We start from the raw sequence: 24492 nt of genomic DNA, 5'->3' as shown, positions 1-24492 counted from the left end.
GCGATCCAGCTGGTCGCCATCTTGATGGAGAATGCTGTTTGTGCTGATGAGTCCCGCAGAGAACTGACGCCAGGCTGCAAATCGACGTCCTATATAGGCCACCGTTCAGTACACGGAGCATGCGCCGCCCATCAAGGCTGCAACCCTCCAAGACAGGGGGGTGGCGCCGCCCTTAGTAGAACACTGCTGGCAACGATATATCGCACTCAGGGTTCGCACCGAACAGCGTTCTATTTTGATGCGGGATTCCACGTCCTGCTAAGAGGAAACTCATTGTCTCTGTTTGATTAAATTATCCGCCAACCTAATTTCAATCGCCTCTTTATAGACACTGTTCCAAAAACCGGAAATGTTGGCAACTACCACAGTTTCATTAAATTTCATACTGTTTTTGGAACAGCGTCTATAAAGAGGAGATTGAAATTAGGTTGGCGGATAATTTAATCAACAGAGACAGTGGGTTTCTTCTTAGCAGGACGTGGAATACTGTACTATCTCGCATCAGAACTGACCGTTCTTCGGTGCGGCCCTGAGTGCGATATATCGTTGCCAGCAGTGTTCTACTAAGGGCGGCGCCACCCCCCCCCCCCCCCCCCCTGTCTTGGAGGGCAGCAACCGTGATGGGCGGCGCATGCGCCGTGTACTGAACGGTGGCCTATATAGGACGTCGATTTGCAGCCTGGCGTCAGTTCTCTGCGGGACTCATCAGCACAGGAAGCATTCTCCATGAAGATGGAGACCAGTTGGATCGCCGAAATATCGAGTCAAGTTGATTGTAGGATCCGGCAGCAAACCCGAAGAGACTTTCAACCTAGCCGAAATGTTTGGTGCTTCAAGAGGCAACGTCTTGAAGATTTATAGCGTATACAGGGAAAGCGGAGAAACATCATCCGCTAGGTAACACCGCAGACGAAAGATTGTATTGAGCGATCGCGATTGACGCTCATTCAAGAACATTGTGACAGAAAGTAAGGGGACGACAACAGCAAAAGTCGCTGCAGAACTGATGCCACACTCGTGAAGCCTTTCAGCGCCAAAGCAACACGAAGGGCGCTCCATAAGCAGGGAACAGCATGGCGACTTGGAATTCCAGCGTCACACGTCAATGATGCAAATGGTCGTAACATAAAACGGGGTGCCGAAGCTATAAAACCACCACTACGCACCAATGGAAGAAAGTCATTTGATCAGATGAGTCTTGTTTCACACTGTTTCCAAGTACTAGCCGACTTTACCTCACACGAGTGAAACACGACAGTGTTTCGGTGATGATTATGACAGCTATATCGTGGTATTCCATGGGCCGGAAGATTACTCTGCAACGTCGCATTACTGTCAATGATAATTTGACGATTTTGGCTGATCAGATACATCCCCAGTGGCGATGCTGTTTCCTAAGACGAAAAAGTCGCAGTCCGAACGGCTCGCATCGTGCAGGACTGCTTTTGTGAGTACGAGGATGAACTGTTGCTTGTCCCTTGGCCACCACAGTCAGTAGATCTCAATCTTTTTCAGCCTTTATGGTTTACTTTGGAAAGAAGTGTGTGTGATCGCTATTCACCTCTATCATCCTGAACTTGCCACTATTTTGCGGGAAGAATGGTATAGCACCCACTTGAAAAGTTCATAGTACTCATACATATGAATTCCGAGACGATATGAAGCTTTTGTAGGCACGGTAATGGTTCTGTTTTCGGTATTTCCACATTTTTATTCAACCCTTGTACACTCATGTTCGGACAAAAACAGACCACGTTGAACGACCAGAGATAGGACGTTCATGCAACAAGGACATCTACATTAGCATGTTCTGCAGAAATGATAGCATTTGAACCGTGTCGGCCTGCGGGTTCAAGGTCAACATCGATATCGCGGCTCAACACCACCCACAGGTACAATATGCCTGCGGCTCCCGTTGTCGTACGCCTACACCGAAGATAAAAGAATGCCGTTTGGCTAGGGCCTCCCGTCGGGTAGACCGTTCGCTTGGTCTTTCGAGTTGACACCACTTCGGCGACTTGCGATGGGGATGAAATGATGATGATAAGAACAACACAACACCCAGTCCCTGAGCGGAAAAAAAAATCTCCAACCTCGTTGGAAATCGAACCCGGGCCTTTAGGTAAGACATTTCGTCGCGCTGACCACTTTTTTTTTGCATTTTGTTCGTTGTTGATCGTTGTGTTTGGTCGTTGCGAACGTCACATGACATCCGTTCAAGTTCGTTGTTGATCCTTTCACTCAGTTTTTTATTACAGAGGCCAACCAGCTCTCTGACCGAAAACGCTGAGCTACCGTGCCGGCTATGTCTTGAGGAAACTTGTAGGATGCCTCGCAGGCTAATGCGCGAACTGTAGCGTCAAATTAGTGAGTTTGAAAGAGGACGCATTATTGGCATGTGAGAATGTGATGCACCTATCCGGGAAATTCTTGCTCGTGTGGGACGAAGTGTTTCGGTAGCGCGAGATGGGTCAGGTCATCCCCCCTCCCCCCGAGAACATCGACACTTCATCTGAATGGCACTGCAGGACAGATCTGTGTCTGCGTCCTCTCTGGCGCAACAGTGTAACACATCGTCCACTTCGCAGCCTGTCTTTGATGAATGTGCAGAAACATGCTAGACGGCATTGGTGTATGGAACAACGTTACTGCGGACAGGAATGATATCAAATAGTGTTTTCAGACGAATCCATGTTCTGTATGTTTGATAACGATGGCCGCATTTTGGTTCACCGCAGATTGGTGGAGCGGCATCACAGTGACTGCATTCGCACAAGACATACATCGCCAACTCAAGGCCTTGTGGTGTGGGATGCTATTGGGTACAACCTCAAATCACTGTTGGTGCGCGTCCATGGCACTGTGAGAGGTGTGACGTACCTGAATGACATCCTGCGACCCGTCTTCATACCCTTTCTGCACATCACGCCATACGCCATTTTTCAGCAAGAGAACGCACGACCACATGTTGCTGCATGAACTCGAGCCTTCTTGGTGTTATAGGATCTCAGCCTTCTGTCCTGGCCCAAGAGGTCACCAGACATGTAGCCGATCGAAAATGTGTGGGATATGGTGAAACGACGGATGCAGCACTGTCACCCATTGCCAACCACCACAGATGAACTTTGGAACCAGGTGAACGCAGCAAGGCCGGCTATACAACAGGACGTCATTCGCACCTTATACGCGTCGATGCCATAATGTATGGAACAAGTTATCAGGGCCCATGGCGAGTCCTCTACCTAATAGGCAACAGGACGCATGCTGAACCGACGTGACTGAAATGCTAACCATTTCTGCAGAACACACGAATGTACATGTCGTATGAATTAGAACATCCTATCTCCAGTCGTTCAAGGTGTTCTGTTTGTCTGTACATGAGTACATATGGAGTGACATGCCTCAGCTGCCTGAACCTGTGAATATTCGAAGAAGTATCAGCGGTAACGAGTGCTGAACGGTAGTCTCCAAAGAGAGGCAAGATGGCAGATTATGGACCAGCACGTTGCGGGACCTTGGCCTCGAAATTTGTGGTAGGAGATGGCTGCTGTTTCCCGCTCTCCCGATACTGCGACCTCAGGCGAAATGAGGCCACTGGGGTAAACTATAGTTCTTTCTTGGGTCACCAGCTGGCTCTGTACCTGTCCTCTCAACTCCAAACCTCTCCCAGACCGAGCGAGGTGGCGCAGTGGTTAGACACTGGACTCGCATTCGGGAGGACGACGGTTCAATCCCGCGTCCGGCCATCCTGATTTCGGTTTTCCGTGATTTCCCTAAATCACTCCAGGCAAATGCCGGGATGGTTCCTCTGAAAGGGCACGGCCGACTTCCTTCCCCATCCTTCCCTAATCCGATGAGACCGATGACCACGCTGTCTGGTCTCCTTCCCCAAAACCAACCAACCAACCTCTCCCAGAAAAATAGCGTCTGTACCCAGCCGACAGGTGGAAAGCGTCAGGGAGGCATAGCATTTTTGTGATATATTACAGGGTAGAATATAAATTTAGATATTAGGAAGTCTTTTCTGAAGGTGCTTGTGTAGAGTGCAGTCTAGTACGGAAGTTAAACGTTGACGATAGAAGAGACTAGGATCTTTCGAAGTCTGAGCCGCAGAACAATGCTGAGGATTCGAGGAGTAGACCAAAGAAGTAGTGAAGACTATGTTTATCGCGTAGGTAATAACGAATGTGACTAACGCAGGTTGTCCGTATCTGTATGATAAATATAATTTGAGTTGCAACTGAGTAAGAGTGGCTGCAAATACTAGCAATGTAACTAATAAATGGTAAACTGGGTATAAATGAAGCAAAAAAGACGTTTGTGGTACATCTTGACTAAAAAAACAGATCGCCTAACAGCACATGCTGAAGCATGAGGGAAATCGTCAGTTTCGCAGTGAAAGGAAGTGTGGGAGTAAAAATTATGGAGGCAGACCAACGCTTGAGTACGCAGTAGTCTTTCAGAGATGAAGAGGTTTGCTACAGTGTAGGCTGGCGTTGAAAGCTGCATGAAAACCAGTCTTCGGACCCAAGACACAAGAACAGAATCACAGACTTGAAAAGGAAATAAACAATTATTCTAAACTAATCTCGACCGACGGTGTTAATAACTGTTAAACAGTGATTTGTAAGGATATGTTAATGCCGAAACTCGTGATACAAGCGTCTGCTTCATGACAAAAGTCATCACATGGAGGGATTAAGGTGCGAACCTAGAGTTGCGCTCTACCAAAGCTACGGGATGGTAGTTTTGCTACACTACATAAACGAGATAATTAATGGCGGGATTACGAGTAGTATAGGTAGCAGTCGTAGGGAAAGAAAAATAAATGAATGTGTAAGAGAGAAACTAGACGCCAACGACTTTCCTCTTGCTATTTTATATTACACACACACACACACACACACACACACACACATATATATATATATATATATATATATATATATATATATATATATATATATATAGGAAGAGTTTCCTGTTGTTACTGAGAAACGCTGAAGTTGTTTATGGATAACTGAGGCATGTATAAGTTCGACGAAGTATTGAAGCGATGTCTGCCATATTTTTAATTGGCGTTTTCCTTTTATTTTTACCTTTTTGTTGAGGAAATGGCGTATTCTATCCCTATGTGGTAAATCTTTACTGTTTTCTTCATTCTTGCTAAAACATCCTCCTGTTTCACATTACAAATAAACAATTTTCGAATAAAATCTCTATTACACACTGACAATTTCAATTTTGCTATACATACTGTTTGCTCTGAAGTAACAGGCAATAGGATAACTACGTACAACAAAACATTCTGTAGCTTACCTAGCTCTTTGTGTATCCTCACGCAGGTTCTAGACGACTCACTGCTTCTGGTTTTTAGTGGATTGCAGTAAGACACTGATCGCATACGTAAAGGACGCGATCGTTATAAGATAACGTCCAATACGTATGCAACACACCTGACGTACCGGTAATACGGGTTCTACTAGGACATGAGTCGTTCACAGTTTCAGAGGGACTTGTAGTTTCGTAAATGTATATCAAGAGAACAGTTTATTAATTAGTGCATCAAGTGATGTTTTAACAATCACTAACAATTGTAAATCATTAAGCACTCCTGTGGAAAAGAACTGTGTCAAGTTAAGTAAATCTTTTTATCATTTATGTAATATAGCGAACTAATATTCCATGCATCCTAGTTCCTATGTGCCATCTCACCAAGCACTCAAAGAACCCACAGTTATGACCAGATAATGGTAATTTCGTCTGGTCACAACACCTCAACTTTAATTCCTTTTCGTTTACTACTTCCTCAACGTGCAGACTAAATAACACCGGGGTTGGCTATAAAAATGTCTCGCCGGCCTGTGTGGCCGTGAGGTTCTAGGCGCATCAGTCTGGAACCGCGTGACCGCTACGGTCGCAGGTTCGAATCCTGCCTCGGGCATGGATGTGTGTGATGTCCTTAGGTTAGTTAGGTCTAAGTAGTTCTAAGTTCTAGGGGACTGATGACCACAGATGTTAAGTCCCATAGTGCTCAGAGCCATTTGAGCCATTTTTATAAAAATGTCTCACTCCCTTCTCAACTACTGCTTGCCTCTGATGCTTTTCAACTCTTATTATTATAGTCTTATTTCTGTATGAGTTGCAGAAAACTTTTCACTCTTATCCCTATTCCCTTCAAAATTTCAGTGAGTGTATTCCAGACAATATTGTTAAATACTATAAACAAAATACCGAATAAAAAGTAATTATCCGTTACCTCAAACGTGAATTCTGAGCAGGCTGTCTGTAGCTGGTCCTTCATTTGGTAACGAAATCAGTCTTGGAAGCACGTGAAGAAACTACTCGTAATGTCCGCATCAACATGTAAAGAGTATTGACAGCCGAACACCGCGTTTTCTACAATTCGACAGCACGTGAGTAGGACAACGAGAATTCACATGCATTTTCACATAATGTAAGACCACGTTATAATTCCAATCCTGCACGCTTTCGTTTCAACAACACACAAAATGTCGTTGGTCATCATTGTACGAGGGCGTGCCTAAAAGTAATGCCTCCAATTTTTTAATGTAAAAAAAAAACTCCTAAAGCCATTTAAATAAAACAAAAATTATTAACATTCAACATCTTTATTCTTCATATCTACGTATTTATTTCTCAACTTAGTCACCGTGGCGACGATCACATTTCTACCAACGAGAGACCAATTCGTAGATGTGTTTCACTTTGTTGACGGAGCCACAACTACACCTCTGCTTGCAAGGCCTCATCACTATCAAAGTGAAGTCCTCAAAGGTGTTCTTTAATCCTCGGAGACAGATAAATATCGGATGGGGGCAACTGGGGACTGTATTGAGAATGATCCATGGCAGTGAACCAAAGACGTCAGATTACTGCAGATGTCGCAGGGCACGTGAGTGGTGTGCCATTGTCTTGCTGAGGGAGAGGGTGTTCCATTTGTGGACGAACTATTCGAATTCTTTCTTTCAGTTTTCTAAGGGCTTCTCACGCACCAACTTACGTAGACATGTTACACTCCGCCATGTTAAACACTACAATTCAGAGCCCTTTAGCGCCAGAGGGTTCAGCTTGGTCAGCGAAGCGGGAAAGTTGACCGTGTACTATCTATAACCTTTAATACCTTAGTAGATGTTAAGAACAGAATAAAAAATCAGAGGTAATACTTTTCAGCACGCCCCCGTACGAAAAGACCCTTCCCACTAACGCAGTCATATTATTTCGTTAAGTATCCACGTGTGTCGATGCCTATGGTAACTGTGTTTACGCCTCTCTGGCTGAACATTTTTGTTACCAGCAGTACTTATACATCATGGAGTCTTACGGTGACGACGCCAATAGACTATTTCTTTCAGCACCCGATAAATTCCAGAACGGACATTTGTTACCATTCTGATCAGATTTTTACCGTGAACATGTCATATCTCCAGTTTCTTAGAAGCTTATCAACGATTGACGTTGGTATGCTTAAAGGGCGAAGATGGATTACCTGTTTCGTATGTGATTCTCCATATGAAAGAACACGGATGTTATTTTTCTGCTATTGATGGTCCGTGGAGGTGAGAAAGTCCCCCATGAAGCAATGAAATCGCGACTCGGCTGTAGCCTTTTCGAGCTATCCATATTGGTATCTCACTGAAAGTTATACGGAACCTAACAAGAAACGTAAATGAACGTAGTTTCTTTGCAGCACGAGTCACGTTTCGGCTGCAGGTACTCAATGGTAGACATATTTACCAAGATACGGAATAAGCCGTTGCTGCAAATTCTATTGAAAACTCAACAAACTGGAGTACTCCACTGGAGAAGATATACGAAGAGAAGGAAGCGACGCCAGTTTTGTTACAACTGGAGAGTAGCAGAGGATTCCATAGCGGTTGTAATACAGCCATTGCCAAGCAAAGTGCGCAGAACGGGACGCGTCTGGATATTAAGTGGCCCTGTACTGGATGGAAGAAACATGTGGCAAGAATACGTGGGCAGAATGACACGGTCCAGTAGAAGTCAATGCCATGACTACTGGGGAGGCCAAGGGTTCGTTATCACTGCCCTGCTCACACATTTTCCTAAATGTAAACTGACTGTTTCTAGATCGATGTTAGGCTTACAGTTTGAGAAATGTAGGTATACTATTCGTTATCTTCTCTGTTTCCTTTATGAATGACGTGTTGTGAAAAGAAAAGTCCCGTATATGGTCGTCCTTTATTGTAAATTTACGACCGAGGCCTCTCAAACACTATTTCTGCCTTTGGCATGTCCGTAACGAGTGGCGTCTAATTCTATCCTGTTCCACTTGTGATTGTCTCTTTCCAAGCGTTTCATCCAGTCATACGTGGCAGATGTTTTCATTATTTTGATATTTTTTCCTTCAATTTTGTAACTGAATGCCCTTTCTGTCTTCCATGGTATGAGGGCAGTATGTACGCACATCTGTTCCTGAACTGCATAAGCTTTGTGCTATGTGTTATCGTATTTTAACTGTTTGTGTACCTATTTTCTGAGGCGGGACACTGGGAACCACCCCAGCGTTCGCCTGAGCGAACGTTGAAAACCGCGTAAAAACCACGCTCGAGTTGGCCGGTGTACCAGAGCAAAGGGCGTTAAACTGCCGTCCGGATTCGATGCGGATGTGCCTCACCTTCCTGTTTCGTAAGCTGATGCCCTTGTCTAGTTTTGAATAACGTACCAATAAGATTACTCCCATGTATGGATTTTCATTATCCCAAACTCAAAACCGAGCTACATGTAATACTACTGTCCATGTTCGAAACAATGTCATCTTTTTTCCAGCGATTCCCATGAGTGTATCCTGAGAATTCCTATATAATTTTTATGTAAACTGAACCAGTAAATTATACCCTAGCAGCGAAGTTATGAATTGCTCCACTCTCTTTCTATAGTCCAAAGACTGGAACAACACTCAAGAACAGGTCGTTTGTGATTCTTGCGTATGTTGCCCAATGTCAGTAAACAATACAAACAACACTATCATTTGGCTGTCGTAACAAGCAGTTTTATATTGTTTCGCGGTGTTACCATGAGAGAAAATAATTACCCTGATGGGAGTTTTTATAATGTTATCGATTTTTATAATCTTTCATAATAGTATTATGACAATATACAATATTTTTATAATATAACGTAATCGATTTTATAATATAAACAGTCTGCTTGAAGCTATACTTTTGTGTATGAAGATCATATGGATTCATCCATGTGAGAGGTATTCAAAGCCTGGATTTTGTGCTCAGTCACTATGGATTTTCTTACAGTTAATCAGTGATGATGATTTTCGTTAGGTAATCCATGAAAGTACACTGATACAGACCGTTTGATGATATTTCCCGAATCTTTTGCGTAAAATAGGAACAAGAGAATTGTAAATTGTAGTCGTAAGAAAGCTGGGGGAGGATTTATCTTTCGTTAACAATGATCTCAGAAGTTAAATCTTATGATACATAATTCATTTTCAATAGCTGTTAACAAATTCTCCTTAAATCTCTAACGCATGTGATCTGAAACTGTGATTTGTAGTGTTCCAATAATGTGTCAAATGAAACGTATCAGAAACGCATTAACATGTTCCCTTTGTTCTGTTGACTGAACGTGTTACAAGTATGTGATAAAATCTTAAAATTAGAACCATATATTTGCACAGTATGAACCTTACGTTAATGTACGAGCGTCATTCAATAAGTAATTCCCCACAATCTTTTTCTCAGAACACATTTATTCTTAAGAGTTCGAATTTGGTGACAATATCAGTCAATATTTCTTTTGCATGTAGTGTTCTTTTTCATAGTTTCCATCATAATCTATGGTCTTACGCCAGCTTTGTATAATAGCATGTATGCCATGTTGGTAAAATCTCTTGTCCTGGTTAGTGTAGCCATGTTTTCACTGCGTGAATTACGCCTTCATCATCTTCAACGTGTGTCCCATTATCCCAAAATATTTTCTTCACGATTTTTACGGTAGAGGGAGCTGCCTTGAATTTCTCCATTTTAGGTGATTGCGGAAGGTGCCACGCCAGCGATTGTATTTTTGTTTCCGCTCAAACTACTGCACTCATGTTTTGCCACATATAACGATCCGTGACAGAAATGTCTTTTCTTTTAATCTTGTGGTCTGTTGTGAGTATTCGTGGAACCAATCTTCAGCACATCTGTGAATATCCAAGAGTCTCAATCGTTCACACGCGCTTAGAGAGCTCACAGGTAGTTGTTGCGATACCGGGAACTGCACGAATAATGGAATCGGCGCTATTCACCATGTCGGGAACAGTGGGTGATAGGACGTCCTGAGTGTGGCCGATCGTGACAAGGGCGCCCCTTCCTGGCGGCAAGGGAGGGGAAGGGGGTGGGTGGTGAGCACGTACCCCCTCCATACTTGTACGGAGTGGAAGAAATATGGTGTAATCCGGTGTTTTTCTTTCAAGAAAATGAGTAAAAAGTGGATATTACATAGGTTTTTAACATAATCGGAACTGGAACTTTATTATGGCTACTTACAAGTCGCCATTCGTCTTCCAAAACATTAAAAATACTCCATCCCCCCCAGGTCCAGCCTCTCCCCTACAAACAACCGTACGTGCGCACTTCCTGACGCTGTATCTCTCTTTATCCGACGTCCAACAGTAGTCTTGTAAAATTACCATACATTGTTCACAAACATTTATGGATTTTCACCAAAAATCCAATTACAGCACGACGCTTATAACGAGCGTCTTGGGTAGGCACAACTTGATGGTTCAGCGCCGCTCTGCCATCTGTTAGAATTGTTCGAAACTTTGCACGCACGCGGAAAAAACATCATATCTGAAGCATCTAAAAGTATGTTTTCCTATATTGTATTTGCGGGCATCGGCGAAAGATAGAGACGATCGACAGCAGCGGTTTCCAGCCTGGGGGTAATTATCCCGTGAGGGGTAAAATGTAATTTTCTAAGGGGTAAAAATAAACGATTCGATTCAGTTTCAGTAAAGAAACTAAATTATTTTCAAAAGATCATTATTATTATTGAAATTTTGTAAGACTCCAATACTGATTATATAAGTTGTCAATAATCACTTTTTCACAATTAGTTGCATTAGTGTGGTGGACGTTACAGATTTCTCACATAGTCCATCCACTACACACATATGTTGAGGTATTCCCCATACATCTCTGATGATAAAAATGAGACACATACGTAACAAATGCTAAGTATCTCAAGAAAATTTCTTCTCCAAGTTGTAGACAGTGCCTGCAGTAGTCCGGAAATTGCTTCATTACTCGCTTCGAAATAGAGAAATGAATTACACAGCAGTACCTACGTAACGGCTACTATAGTGTTGTGCATAGTATTATTATTATTTTTGTTACTATTACTGGCTTTTGTCAGACACAAAACAGTAAGAGCCTGAATACTTCCAGTTTCTGCCACTTCAGAAGTAAGAAGTGGAGCAATCAGGTGATTTGTGCACACATTTTAGCTTGGTTGATTTTAAATGGGGTTGCAATGTGCAGGTCAATCAAATGCTACAATGGAGAGTAGTAATGCAGAAGGAGTATGTTCTGTAACACGTGACTATCCTCACTGTGGATAGTTAGCTTTGTTATATAAGAAAGAGTTGTGGATAGCACGATAGCACGAATTCCTTCGTCATTCGTTCTACCCCCCCCCCCCCCCCCCCCCACACACACACACGCATACAAATTACATTCATCTTTCATCATTCAAAACTAGAAGTATGCCAAGAAAAGTCTTTCATTCTACACTTTAGTTAGATGCTAAAGTTGGTGATAATGTGGGGAGAGGGGGGGGGGGGAGGCTGCAGACGACAGGGGGAAGGGGGAGGACAAGGGTACTAGCTGATGTCTGATTTCGCTGAGGGGTAAAGGTCTAACATAATTTGGGAAACACTGATCTAGAGTTATATGAAATGCCGAAGTAAAAATTTCAACAGCCAAGATCGCTGGTTATAATTTTATTTATGATTACCGGTTTCGTCAAATCTAAGTCGTCCTCATCTGATCTATAAAACATATAGATCGGAAATACAAGCATAATCAGGTTCGATATAATAAGTTGTGATACATATTTTCACAAATGGATGTATTCAACATACCTTATGCAAACACACTTCAGTTAATCTTCACGATATGTATAATATATCGTGTCAAGTCATAACACGTAATTACAGGACCATGAAGACAGTGATACAACGGCATGCCAATAGTAAACCAAGATTTATGTAACATATAATGCATGTTACACCAACTGCACAAGCTCATATCCACACAACGTATGAAAGAAGACAGAAGATCACAAGTCAAAGCAAAGATGTTAGGAACTACCACCAGATGACAGTGTAGTAGTAAACATAGATATATATAATCGTCACAAATAAAGCATAGGGAAGAAGTTAAATCCAAGGAATACACAAAACAATGCAATGTATACATCTTTGAATGTCATTATATCAACTAATTATCCAAACCAGAGTATATTGGAATAACAAATTTCTTCTTTTTAATTTTTTATACAATTTTTATAGAATTTTTTAACTTTATTTAAAAATTTCTTTAGAATTAAAAATCTTATAAAAATGTGAAAGACAGTACAGTACATCAATGGTACTAAACTACTGCATTTATACTCACAAGAGATATAAGATAAGTACAATGTGGAACTTATATCGCCATTAAACAATCTTACAGAAGATCACTCGATGTCTCGGTGATAAAAATACAGAAACAATAAACGAAGAACGTGAAATGTGTGTAAAAAAAGGAAGAGTGGATTTCCGTTTTTCAGTATACTCTGGTTTGGATTATTAGTTGATACAATGACGTACAAAACTGTAGATATTGCACTGTTTTGTGAACTCTTTGCATTTAACTTTTGCCTTATGCTTTGTTAGTGACGATTGTATTTCTGTGTGTCTACCACTGCAATGGCACCATCTGGTAGTTCCTAACATATTTGATTTGACTTTAGATCCTTAGTCTTCTTTCATCTGTTGTGTGAATATGAGTTTGTGCAGTCGGTGTGACATGCATGGTATTTTACGTGAATCTTTTTTGTTTTCAGTGTCATGCCGTTGCATCACTTTCTTCATGTTTCTGCAATAACTTGGCACGATGTATTGTACATAAGATGGAGATTTATTGAGGTGTATTTGCACAAAGAACGTTGTATACAACTATTTGCGAAAATATGCGCCCTGTAATACCCCAAGTAGGGACGTTACACATGTAAATGGAACAATGTATGTAAAATTTAATAGACGGGCCGTCTTCCAAACACAAATGTTGAAATTTTACTTTTTTTCTATTTTATTAGGGAATATACTCTACGTTTTTCGTCTTTATTAGGGAATATACTGCCTTATGGATGCTTCAACAAATTAATTTACTATTCAAGCAGTTTAATTCCTTATTTTGTTTATTTAAAAATCAACTTCTGATATCTAACTGTAATAGCTTTTCATTTTGCATCACAGAAATTGAATATTAAGAGCAGTCCACTTTTACTTGGTTTTGTATTACTATAGAAATACCTGCAATTATTCTCGATCCTTATCATGTTCTACTGTTCATTACTGATTTCACTCACAGCAGCATGCAGAAGTAATCGACCTTTGCGTCGTGTGTTGTTCTCTTATTAGCAGAGTTATAGCTGTTGATTGGTATGACGTACACTGCAGCCAACTGCGTTGCAATTCTAAACAGCGGTCGCAGTGTCAACTCTGAGTCTGATAGTAACAGTCCAGTTGGGACTATGTGCATAAACAAGTGATTTTAATGTTTTAACTCTACATTTTCTGCATTGAAGATGGCCACGCAGTAACAGAAACCAAGATATGCAAAAAATGTCAGCTGTGGCTGATTGCTGTACCCTTCACTACTTGAAATGAATACAGTCGCTGGGCACAAGTGTTTCCCCTATGGAATCTAATCGAGCTATAGCTGTCGTCCTCGTTTTACATTCAGTTTACATACAGTGCATTGTCGACCTTGGACACTTTGAATTGTCTTCATAATATCTTTGTTTATCTCATCTAGCGTCGTTTGTTTTTCGGTTGGTACGTGATAGCTTCCTACGATACCTATTTTACTGTATTTCACCCTCCGTTTGTGCATGGACAATTTTGTTAGTTCATGTTCCTGTACTTATTATTCATTTTATCTGTGTTGATTTTGTGTGCTATAAGCTAATGAAATGCGACAAAATGCGTAGTATGAAAACAAGCTTTATATGGACTCAGAAAATCGCAAGAAGATTGTTGTGCAAAAAGCAAAAATTAATGCTGTCGTAACAAACCACTCACAATTATGATCACTTATTTTCATATTTCACTTCCAAAAGATACTTGGTATTTATTTTTTCGGTAATCTTTGTACGAAACGTTCGGAAGAAGAACGTTTCTGCGTGTTTCCAAACAGCTGATCGTGAATTCGCTTGAATAGCAGTAACTTGCAGGAGGTACCGGTAAGGATAGGATAAATCAACGGCGAAATGGTCAACCACTTTCGTCGTAGATATTTCCAGGTTTCTTGCAGTTTCCAATAGTTGTTGATACAATTTGAGCAGTCATACTCGTGACCTTCAGTATGTATTTTCATTTTTGAGATCCTCATCGGTCTGTAAACGAATGCTGCCAACTTTGAGTCAAGAAACCGATGTCGTTTGGTTTCCACGCTAATACTTCTCGATTAGCTCAGGAGAAATGTTTCGGAGGCGAAAACACACGAAAGTATGCCGTAAGGGCCATGTAGGACAATAAGGAGTTATGGATGATAAACACGCAACACTTGCGTAATATTCTACAATATTTATTATTAAACTAACCGGTTTTCAGCTGTTGGCTATCATGAGTAAGAGATAAGTACGTGTGGCTTTGAATTTTGTGAGATCATATCGGTCGGTGTAAAATGTTGATAGCTGAGACGTAGTGATGAAGATTCGTATTCATGACGTGTGGAGTTCGAATCTTCGAAGGGCATTTCGATATAGGTTTCCCAAGGTTTCGCCAAATTACTACAAATGAATGTTGTTATCTCAATCCCTTTAACAAGCCTGCTGTATGTATTCTTCCCAATCATCCAAATGAACTACTGCTCCGTCTCTGACGACCTTCACATCGGTAATGACGAGACCCTGCTCTGATCATGATAGCCTAAGGGCTTCGTGACCCTACAGCAATAGAACAATGAGAAAATATTCCGAACATCCCTAGTATCGTCAAATGTCGCGGTTTCTCATTTCAGGCCAAATATTTTCTAAAGGCAGCAGCATACATTTTATTTAGAGTGCTGCAAGTCATTTTTCTCAGCGTTTCATCAGCCATTTCTTGCTCCAGACAGACCTGAAAAACAGCAATCTTATTGCCCTAAGACGGTGTGTTCTGATGGCTGTATTAATTCTAGAAAGAACGAACCGTAGCCGCGGTTGTAGCATGATTTATGTTGGTCACCTCAATAGGTACACCACGTTCCAGTTCAAAGTAGTGCGTGATGTTACGTCACAATGCAAGCACCGAGGCTTAGGCAAGCACGGAAAGCTAGAGCGGAGACAGACTTGTCGGGCGGCCACGGCGGTTTGTAGTGAACGTTATTAAATTCACTGACGATGACGGAAAGAACTGAGTGAGGGCTTTGACGGTAAAGGTGACGTAACGTGCTAGCAAAATGGTTCAAATGGCTCTAAGCACTATGGGACTTAACATCTGAGGTCATCAGTCCCCTATACGTAGAACTACTTAAACCTAACTAACATAAGGACATCACACACATCCATGCCCGAGGCAGGATTAGAACCTGCGACCTTAGCGGTCACGTGGTTCCAGACTGAAGCGCCTAGAACCGCTCGGCCACAACGGCAGGCGGAGAAGAATCACCCTAGGGACATACAGAGTAGTGGAACATTTGAGACTCCTTGAACAGTCTATGTTCCGGAGTTGGAGAAGCATCGTTAATAAACGGCGATTATCAGACGAATCGGTGCTGTGAGATTGTGGACAAGAGCAGGCTCTATCCATCTCTTAAAGTGTTAACTATGCCCAAGCACCTGAAGTGTTGAGGAAGACGTGGCTAACTTTTGGTCTAAGATTTCCTAGGCATATAATATGACATGTGACAAGTTTGTTCACACATACATTGTAGTTTGTTGTTACTTACAATATTTTCATGCTTCAAAGTACGCTTGTACCCTTTTGCTCAAACAAAGTTGTCACTAGCTCTTGTTAGAGAGTCATACTATCTCATTTTTCATTTTTGGAATTATATCTTTTTGCCCAAAAAAGAGTGAATTATTTTGTCTATGGGGATTTGGTTTAAGATGGTATCAGAAAGAACGAGTGTGGAAGAGACGGCATATTATCAAATAAAGCAAACTATATTAGATTTTTACGAACGACAAAATATCAGTATTAAAACGGATGGTGATTTATTTAGACGAAACGTGAATTTATAAATAATGAATATATGATTTATGGCAAAGTGATAACGTGTCCGAGAAGTATTGTCAGTATACAGTGTAGGTCAAAGAGTAATTTCTATGGTACGCAGAACCTTCATGTGTAGACGTGTAGCATCTGACAGCTCTCCACTTTATGTTAATATATTCGGGACTGCGCCCGAGACTCGCTCGTGCACTGGCATATCATTTGGCCATGATAAAACGAGTCATTCACAAAAAAAAGAATGACCTTCACCCTTATTATCTAAATAACTTGAAAACACCGCTAACTTACACTTGTTTAGAGGTCTGATGATGTCACTGTCATCGGAATTGTCCTCAGAACCATAAAAACATTCATTCATGCAGTCATCCGGATCTCCATTCTCATTAGGAACATCTGAATCATCATCGTCAGCCGGCCGGTTCTAGGCGCTACAGTCTGGAACCGCGCAACTGCTACGGTGGCAGGTTCGAATCCTGCTTCGGCCATGGATGTGTGTGATGTCCTTAGGTTAGTTAGGTTTAAGTAGTTCTAAGTTCTAGGCGACTGATGACCTCAGATGTTAAGTTCCATAGTGCTCAGAGCCATTTGAACCATTTGAGCCATCATCGTCAAAAACATCCGAAAATATTTAAGATTCATTTATTACCTCCCGTTTTCTGAATAGGACCATCTCTAAACGCAGGAGAAACTTGAAGGCGAAAGTAGTAACTATATGAAATATCAAAATATAGTCAAAATACTAAATACGCAAAAAGTACATGAAAGGCTATCAAATGTTATAAATGAATACTAGTGTAAACTCTGAAATAGGAGAAGCAGTTCAAATATATCACAGCACACAAAACACTAGTTATCTCAGCCCGCATCTCGTGGTCGTGCGGTAGCGTTCTCGCTTCCCACGCCCGGGTTCCCGGGTTCGATTCCCGGCGGGGTTAGGGATTTTCTCTGCCTCGTGATGGCTGGGTGTTGTGTGTGATGTCCTTAGGGTAGTTAGGTTTAAGTAGTTCTAAGTTCTAGGGGACTGATGACCTCAGATGTTAAGTCCCATAGTGCTCAGAGCCATTTTTGAACTAGTTATCTCGAATCCGTCAGTTACGGATGGCGTGAGAAACAGGTGCAAACTCGGGACCTTTAGCAATGTGCTAACTTTAGAGGAACTTGTTACTGGGCTACGCAACGGTTTATACATCATCGTTTCTTATTCCTGTTCTTAAGGGGAAGGAAATTCTCACCATTTACGGATAAAAAACGGGCCACATGCTACCAACGAAACGAAACAACTGTTAATACTCTCTCCATAGGAGTGTGTAATATGAAAACACTGTACGAAGAACAGAGAACTGTTTAGTACTTTCCACTGTGATTAGTTTTCAGTTCTTTGGACTATCAAACCTTCATTTGTATTTATAAATTCATTATACGTTGTGAAAGGGATCTTTAATGATATTTTAAATTTGTGTTTATCACCTGATCGATTCCTGAACTCGATAGTTAATGGAAAGATTAACTTTGCACGAAAACAAATTTTGAAAGTGTTTATATTCGTGAAAGCAATGTATACAAATAATATTTTTAACAAGCTACACAAAGTTCATGTCCTGCATTTACCGTAACCAAAATTTAATTTTGTCTCATTTTCTGAATCATGTACATTGTCCGAAGCCATTTGAAATAAAATAAAACGGTAAAAAAAGTACAGGAGCGTGCGCTATTACTACGTCCCCTACATGTTGTTTGAGCAAAAACACAATGGTGCTGCCACCCTTATCGGGCCATCGATTCGCTTTGCCGTATGATACTTTATAAACACTAAGATGAAACAATGGGCTTCGAATCTTCAATAAAACGTGCTAGTGTAGATTTAGAAAAAAGAAAAAGAAGGGTCAGGTACGAGCAATACTGGCGCTCTGAGGGTTCCGTTAACAGGTGACCCATCCAGAGTGTCAGGAACCTCGACGATTTTTAAGGGACCATAGATCTTAGTGTGTGGTATAAATTTCAACTTGATGCGTCTACTCGTTCCTAAGAACAGAAGTCTTAACAGACGGGCACGGGTAGACAGTCGGACCAAAAAATGTTTCTCGTGTGGTATAATTACATATTAACACTTTTCGGATTTTTTCCTTTATCTGCATGTGAGACGTTTTTGCTTGCCAAATTTCATGATTCTAGGGTTAATGGGAAGTAGTATATGTGTTTTGATGAATGAGTTTGCTAGTATCAAAATGTGTGACATACATGACCGTATCTTATATTTGCATTTCCTTACAAAGTTCAGTTGATTACATCGCCAAGGCACCGAAGTCCTTAGTGTGTGACACAAATATCAAGAGGTTGAAAAATCAGCCAACCAGTTGCAAATAAAGATTAATAAATTGACGTTGTTGTTGTTGTGGTCTTCAGTCCTGAGACTGGTTTGATGCAGCTCTCCATGCTACTCTATCCTGTGCAAGCTTCTTCATCTCCCAGTACCTACTGCAACCTACATCCTTCTGAATCTGCTTAGTGTATTGATCTCTTGGTCTCCCTCTACGATTTTTACCCTCCACGCTGCCCTCCAATGCTAAATTTGTGATCCCTTGATGCCTCAAAACATGTCCTACCAACCGATCCCTTCTTCTAGTCAAGTTGTGCCACAAACTTCTCTTCTCCCCAATCCTATTCAATACCTCCTCATTAGTTATGTGATCTACCCATCTAATCAAAAAATGGTTCAAATGGCTCTGAGCACTATGGGACTCAACTGCTGAGGTCATTAGTCCCCTAGAACTTAGAACTAGTTAAACCTAACTAACCTAAGGACATCACAAACATCCATGCCCGAGGCAGGATTCGAACCTGCGACCGTAGCGGTCCTGCGGTTCCAGACTGCAGCGCCTTTAACCGCACGGCCACTTCGGCCGGCCCCATCTAATCTTCAGCATTCTTCTGTAGCACCACATTTCGAAAGCTTCTATTCTCTTCTTGTCCAAACTGGTTATCGTCCATGTTTCACTTCCATACATGGCTACACTCCATACAAATACTTTCAGAAACGACTTCCTGACACTTAAATCTATACTCGATGTTAACAAATTTCTCTTCTTCAGAAACGATTTCAAAAATTTGTAAAAATATCTTTTCAGGACTAGTGAGCCTTGTTACATCACATACCACTACTTATGAAGAAGATATTATTACAAATATCGAAACCTAGGTCAAGGGCTAATAAATCTTTATTTGTAAGTGGTTGGCTGATTTTTCAACCTCTTCAGATATACATAGTTGCTGTTTCGCAGCCATGTTTAAAATTTTGACATAAATATCAGCTTGATAAGCCTACCCTTTAATGAGAGAAAAGGTTTTTTAACAGTCGGACAGACAGATAGACCGACGGACACGAGGTGTTACTATTTAGGGTTCCGTTTTCACCGACTAAGGTACGGAACTTTAAAAAAGACGAATTAACATAAGACGAGGAAGAGAAGACAGAACACTGTCTGACAAGGGGAGGCCACGACGTTTGGAACGCGGATTTACTGCAAACTTCGTACACTCGTAGTACTCCATCAGGACAATAAAATGTGTAAGCAGTAGCGCGTACTTCTCAAGCGTAACTGAGAAAATCGCGAGACAATTTCGGTCGTCAAATTTATATCTGTGCGTGGCCATTTTTACCATGGAGCGGCTGTAGCCCAGTGGTGCCAGCACGGTAGCTCAGCGTGTTCGATCAGAGCGTTAGCCACCCTTCCTAATAAAAAAACTGAGCGAACGGATCAACGAACAAAATGAACGGGTGTCATCGGACGTCCGTCCTGAACAAATACAGCGAACAATATAGGACAAATTTTTTTTTTTTGAGTGGTTGGCGTCAAAGCCGCTGGATCGAGTTCCGTTCGTCAGTTTTTTTTATTTTCAACAGAGTCGTTTTCTTTACTATTTATATTACAATTGATATGATTATAATGTAATATTCGTAACTATCGACTAGTAAACAAACAAACGCATAAAGTAATACTGAAAATATATGCTTGTCCGTGATTTGAGAAATCCCTTATACCTGGAAGGAGCCCGCAACGACTTGTTACCTCCAAGTTTTGACCGGCACAGACGGCTTTAGAAAGATGTACAATTAATCGTCGCTTTCGATTTTACAAGTTGCAGGAGGTATTTTTCGTAAAAACATGGAAAACAAAGTTAAACGGCACCAGCTGCATTGAATAAATGCTATGTTTCCGCATACGCAAGGTCTTTTCACGTTTTCCGTGGAAAAACAAACCTCGTTAACATTTTCGAAAACTTCTCTTTCAGACGATAATTTCGAAGCAAACCATGCATAACGCAATATTTCCCTAAAAATCGGTGCTGATAATTGGTTATGCAGTATCGAGTGTATTTTAATAGCGTCTTCCGAGAAGCAATTTCTCGTTCTCCTTCGATTAAATACGAACAGTTTTGAAGACACGGACAATCATACATTTTCAGTATCACTTTATCCGTTTGGTCATTTACTAGTCGATAGTTACGAATATTATATTATTTGTGATAATAAAAATTAGCAGACTGCCAAATAAATTGTCAATTTAGTAAAAGTTTTTTAGAAAACATTTTGTCCTATATTGTTCGTTGATCCGTTCGCTCAGTTTTTTTTCTTAGAAAGGGTTGCTAACGCTCTGATCGAACACGCTGAGCTACCGTGCCGGCACCACACAGCCGCTCCATGGTAAAAATGGCCACGCACAGATATATATTTGAAGAGCGAAATTATCTTGCGATTTTCTCACAAGGGAATCTCCCCATTGCACCCCCCTCAGATTTAGTTATAAGTTGGCACAGTGGATAGGCCTTGAAAAAATGAACACCAATCAATCGAGAAAACAGGAAGAAGTTGTGTGGAAGAATGAAAAAAACAAACAAAATATACAAACTGAGTTGTCCATGTGCAAGATAAGCAACATCAAGGAGAGTATGTGTTCAGGAACGCCGTGGTCCCGTGGTTGGCGTGAGCAGCTGCGGATCGGAAGGTCCTTGGTTCAAGTCATCCCTCGAGTGAAAAGTTTAATTTTTTATTTTCAGACAATTATTATCTGTCCGTTCGTTCATTGACGTCTCTGTTCGCTGTAATAAGTTTAGTGTCTGTGTTTTGTGACCGCACCGCTAAACCGTGCGATTAGTAGAGGAAAGGACGTGCCTACCCAATGGGAACCGAAAAAGTTTGATCGCAAGGTCATAGGTCAACCGATTCCTCCACAGGAAAACACGTCTGATATATTCTATACGACACTGGTGACGGCATATGTTGTCGACCCGCCTAACTTGTACACTTGACGAATGGGTAAAAAGATTCTTCTACCTTGCCCGATTTAGGTTTTCTTGTGGATGTAATAATCACTCCCAAAAAAGTGATCGTATCGGACGAACAGATAATAACTGTCTGAAAATAAAAAATTAAGAAAGGAAGACTTGAACCATGGTCCTCTTGTACTGCAGCTGCTCACGCTAACCACGGGACCACGGGGCTCGTAAGCCCATAGCCTCCTTGTTGTTGCATATCTTGTGCATAGACTACTCAGTTTGTATATTTTACTTATTTTTTTCATGCTTCCACACAACTTCTTCCTGTTTTCTCGATTGATCTGTGTTCAGTTTTTCAAGGCCTATCCACTGTGCCAACCTATAACTAAATGTGAGGGTGGTGCGATGGGGAGGTTCCCTTGTCAGTAACGCTTGAGAAGTACGTGCTACTGCTTACACATTTTGTTGTCCTGATGGAGTACTACGAGTGTACGAAGTTTACAGTAAATCCGCGTTCCAAACGTAGTGGCCTCCCCATGTGATCCAAAGAGACACGCGAGCGCGGCTTACCTGCGGGTCGGGTCACGTGTTGCGGGCCGCAGCCGACGGGAGGCACGCAGGCGATTGTTGGGGCAGGGCGCGCTGCGGGCTGCCTGCGGGAGCACAAGTGCGTCGCCGACTGTCGGCCGCGAAGCGCCGTCCGCCGCTGCCGGGGCCCGGGTGGTAGGGGCGGGGGTGGGGGGAGGGGTAGGAAGGCGGCGCCGGGGAGGGGGCGGCCGCGCGACGCCCGAGGTCAGAGCGCGGTCCCGCTTACCCCGGAGGATCTGCCTCGCTGCTTTCTCAGCACCAATTACCAAACACTCGATGCCACAGGACAACAGTATGGTGTGACAGACCGCTGTTGTTTTGATTTCTCTTCCCGTTCGCTCTCGACTCTTGTCGATCTATTGAGGATTCCACCGGCACAATTACTCGTCAAACGTATGCCCCGTGTGACTTGTCCTCAAATATGGCTCTGAAATTTTTACAATATTTTGACAGAAAAATTTACGCTAAAGAACAAAGAATCCTTGAACATATTCTCACTTCGAATTTAATAAATTTTCTTGAGACCGAGAAGCTTATGTCCACGGATCAGCATGGTTTTATACGAGGCCTGTCCAGAAAGTAAGTTACGATTGATCGCGAAATGGAAACCACAGTGAATATCAGAAATGTTTTATTTGTAACAGTTAGCTACGCCTTCCGGCTACTTTTCTACGTAGTCGCCGTTCTGACTTAGACATTTGTCGTATCGTTGTACCAACTTTTCAATAGCCTCATCATAGAAGGCAGCCGTCAGTGCTTTCCGCCTATTCTCCAAGCTGGCCTACAGCTCGTTGTCTGTGCCAAAATGTTGTCTTCATAGACAGCGGTTCATGTGACCAGAGATGAAACTCAGAGGGAGACAATTACGGGCTATATTGTGTGTAATCAAACATTTCCAATTGAAAACGATGCAGGAGCATCTTCATTGCCCCTGCAGAATGCGGCTGAGAATTATCTCGAAGAAGAAACAGCACGACAGATATGTAATGTTGGCTGCATAGCTTCAGGCGAAATTTATCACCAGGCTCTCGTACTTGGTGGGAGACACTATTTTCTAGACATCTTTACGCGCTCACTGTGAGCTCAGAAATGAGAAGAGCGACGTGATGCTATCTGGGGTCATACTAGAGACACTACCCAACACATCTGTGCAAAGCTTTATCGGATTTTCATAGTCGTTTCCATTTTGCGACCGATCGGAACTTACTTTGTGGACGCCCCTCGTATCTACATCTACATACATACTCCGCAATCCACCATACGGTGCGTGGCGGAGGGTACCTCGTACCACAACTAGCCTCTTCTCTCCCTGTTCCACTCCCAAACAGAACGAGGGAAAAATGACTGCCTATAGGGCTCTGTACGAGCCCTAATCTCTCTTATCTTTGTGGTCTTTCGGCGAAATGTAAGTTGGCGGCAGTAAAATTGTACTGCAGTCAGCCTCAAATGTTGGTTCTCTAAATTTCCTCAGTAGCGATTCACGAAAAGAACGCCTCCTTTCCTCCAGAGACTCCCACCCGAGTTCCTGAAGCATTTCCGTAACACTCGCGTGATGATCAAACCTACCAGTAACAAATCTAGCAGCCCGCCTCTGAATTGCTTCTGTGTCCTCCCTCAATGCGACCTGATAGCGATCCCAAACGCTCGAGCAGTACTCAAGAATAGGTCGTATTAGTGTTTCATAAGTGGTCTCCTTTACAGATGAACCACATCTTCCCAAAATTCTACCAATGAACCGAAGACGACTATCCGCCTTCCCCACAACTGCCTTTACATGCTCGTCCTACTTCATATCGCTCTGCAATGTTATGCCCAAATATTTAATCGACGTGACTGTGTCAAGCGCTACAATACTAATGGAGTATTCAAACATTACGGGATTCTTTTTCCTATTCATCTGCGTTAATTTACATTTATCTATATTTAGAGTTAGCTGCCATTCTTTACACCAATCACAAATCCTGTCCAAGTCATCTTGTATCCTCCTACAGTCACTCAACGACGACACCTTCCCGTACACCTCAGCATCATCAGCAAACAGCCGCACATTGCTATCCACCCTATCTAAAAGATCATTTATGTAGATAGAAAACAACAGCGGACCTACCACACTTCCCTGGGGCACACCAGATGATACCCTCACCTCCGATGAACAGTCA

The 24492-nt window shown here is 42.0% G+C and overlaps 1 protein-coding gene across 1 annotated transcript in view; it reads right to left on the bottom strand.

Moving 5' to 3' along the window:
• Positions 1-22411, bottom strand: part of LOC126203120 (putative fatty acyl-CoA reductase CG5065) — a 272413-nt gene extending 250002 nt beyond the window's left edge. The window contains exon 1 of the mRNA XM_049937367.1: positions 22316-22411. The gene's annotated coding sequence lies outside the window, so the exon portion shown is untranslated. The remainder of the gene's footprint in view (positions 1-22315) is intronic.
• Between the last annotated feature and the right edge of the window lie 2081 nt (positions 22412-24492).

This window comes from Schistocerca nitens, chromosome 9 (genome assembly GCF_023898315.1).
Source record: "Schistocerca nitens isolate TAMUIC-IGC-003100 chromosome 9, iqSchNite1.1, whole genome shotgun sequence".
Lineage (NCBI taxonomy): Eukaryota > Metazoa > Arthropoda > Insecta > Orthoptera > Acrididae > Schistocerca > Schistocerca nitens.
Note: the sequence above shows the minus strand (reverse complement) of the source record. Positions and strands in the feature narration are given on the sequence as shown.